Here is a 2,402-nt window from a genome sequence, read left to right on the forward strand (position 1 = left end):
TAGGGGGCAGACATTTGCTCTGTAAGACAAAGTAATGGCATTTTTTTTCCCCCTACCAATGAAAAGTGTGGACTCTGCGTTGGGTGGGGGAGAGGGGTAGCTAGGGCTTTAAGAGACCATACTACATACATTTTCTGGAGAAGGTGGCATAAAAAACCAAATGAATGTAGAGTTGGGTAGAACCTAATTGCCTCCTTTGTACTGACAGTTTCTGGATGAGGCAATCCTGTCACTTGCATCAAGTTTACTGTAGGAAGGCAGTGTCAGAGCACATACACATGAGGTTAACAATGTTTCTGTTACTGTCCTAGGACATAAAAATAAAAGTGAGACTTCTGATATAGACATACATAATTAAGGAAACAATCTAGTGGAATAAGACAAGGCAGATTTCATTGTGTTAAATCTCATGTTAAGTAAGGTTTTGACTAGTCATTTGCAGATCTGATTTTCTGGAAACATTTGAGTAAAAATCCAGAATCACTGGGAGATAAATCTCAATGATAACATTAATTTACTTATACTCAGATTACTCCCTAAACAGTCACAGTCCAGTTTTACAACAATATGTGCAAAGGCAGAGAAGGAAAAGGACAAACATTGCAAATAAGTTCTTGTCCTTTGGTGGTACAAGTTTCCAGAAGTTACTCTTGTCCAAATCCTTCTGTTTCTTCAATTGCAAATAACAGCTTTTCTTTCATTTGCTCTTAGCTCTTATAGAGTGGCAGGTCCAGGTGGTTAAAACACGTATGACTTCTGGGTAACCAATATTCTTTCCCAACTTTTTTAATGCAGAATGTTTGTGGTCCATTGCTCCCCATGAGGTCAGCAAATCCTCCAACTGGTAATTGGCAGGTTCCAGTAACAAACTGTAGAAGTCTCATTCCCTTGTCATTATCCATTTCTTTAACAAACTGCCAAAACCGCATGATCTGTTTGCTTGACCTAGTGTAATGACGGTAGCCAGTCATTCAAATCAATCTCTTGCATTCCATATAAAAGGACCTCTAACTCCTTTGCACCAAAGTATTACAAATACTCCTGGGGGAGAATTTCATTAAAACCCTCAAAGAAAGCTTGTGTCTGTTCTTAAACACCTCAAGACAACCTTCATTCAGCTACCATTCTGATATATTCCCCTTTATTTTCTTCTGTTACAAGAATATTGCTGCCACTGGATTTCAAATCATGACTATTGATTTCACCTAAAATTTCTTTGTCGACGGAGAAATACATTCCCAAACCACATTCTTCAATATTGTTTTCTTTAACTCAGATGAGAGAATTGTAGAATTCTGGATCGATAGATTATAAATCCTTGAGTCCTACTAGTTTGTTCAAGATGCGCCTGTGGAATAGCAAAGAAAAACCTGCATTTATGAATTTCCCATGAAACAGCCATAGCAATAAACCTGCCAATAAAATGAAAATATTTCAGAAGATCTGGATAGATATAAGAAGTGGGGCTTATCTGCAAGCAGTAGTTGTCCTTCCCTGCATATTCAAATAGGTAATACATTGGGTTCAACATCTCATGTGACAAAAGAAAGGACCATTCTCTTACTACACCTCCATAATCTAAACCTACTCCTAGAATAATCACCCACAAATGTCTTTGCAGATCTTGGGGACTGAAGCTCATTATCTGCTGAAAGGAATCCTCAAACAACATTTTTCTTGTCCCTGTAATCTTTATGTGCTGTGGCATGGCCAAATGCTGACACCAGAACCAGCAATATTGAACCTTTGCCTTGAAGTCCCGTACATAGGCTATCTGGGTTCCATTGTCTAGGGCAGATTTTCTAGTGTGTGCATCTATATAGGTGGTTGTTCTTCTATTGTGGTCCACAAAATATGGAATTCCATCCACTGTGAGTCTCATTTCTCAGCATTCAGGTAAGGGCTTTTCATTTAATTGACCTTGCTTTCTGGGGTCTTCCCAGTGACACAATACAACACAAGTGTTGTGGTTGACAAAATATACTCTGCCATTGGTGTTCTCTTCTCCCATCCACATGGTAGGGGCCCAAGAGGATCAAATTCTTTATTTTGTGATGTAGCAAACAAATCTTGAGTCCCATAAATGAATTTCTGATTAAACTCCTGTATTCCTCCTTGACACTGACTATGGTGGAGCTGCCACTGTTCATAGTTCTGGACGGATTCCAATGTTGGCTTCTGCCATGTGGTTGTTCTTGTGAAATGGTCGACATAATAAATATGTCCCATGTTGTCAACCCTGCATTCCCAGTTAGGAGGTAGAGGTTCTGGTCTACCCCATGTTGTTCTTTTTTTCAATATGATCTACATAGTAAACTCGCACATGCTGGTCCACTCTCTGCTCCCAACCAGGTGGTAGGGAAGCTTGGGGTACAGGAGTTAATGGCCTAGGGCCAGAGCCT

General features: G+C 39.7%; 1 pseudogene; it reads right to left on the reverse strand.

The window, feature by feature from the left end:
* Positions 1-618: 618 nt before the first annotated feature.
* Positions 619-1,904, reverse strand: LOC112300199 (E3 ubiquitin-protein ligase Itchy pseudogene; annotated as a pseudogene).
* Between the last annotated feature and the right edge of the window lie 498 nt (positions 1,905-2,402).

This window comes from Desmodus rotundus, chromosome 6 (assembly GCF_022682495.2).
Source record: "Desmodus rotundus isolate HL8 chromosome 6, HLdesRot8A.1, whole genome shotgun sequence".
NCBI classification, from domain to species: Eukaryota; Metazoa; Chordata; class Mammalia; order Chiroptera; family Phyllostomidae; genus Desmodus; species Desmodus rotundus.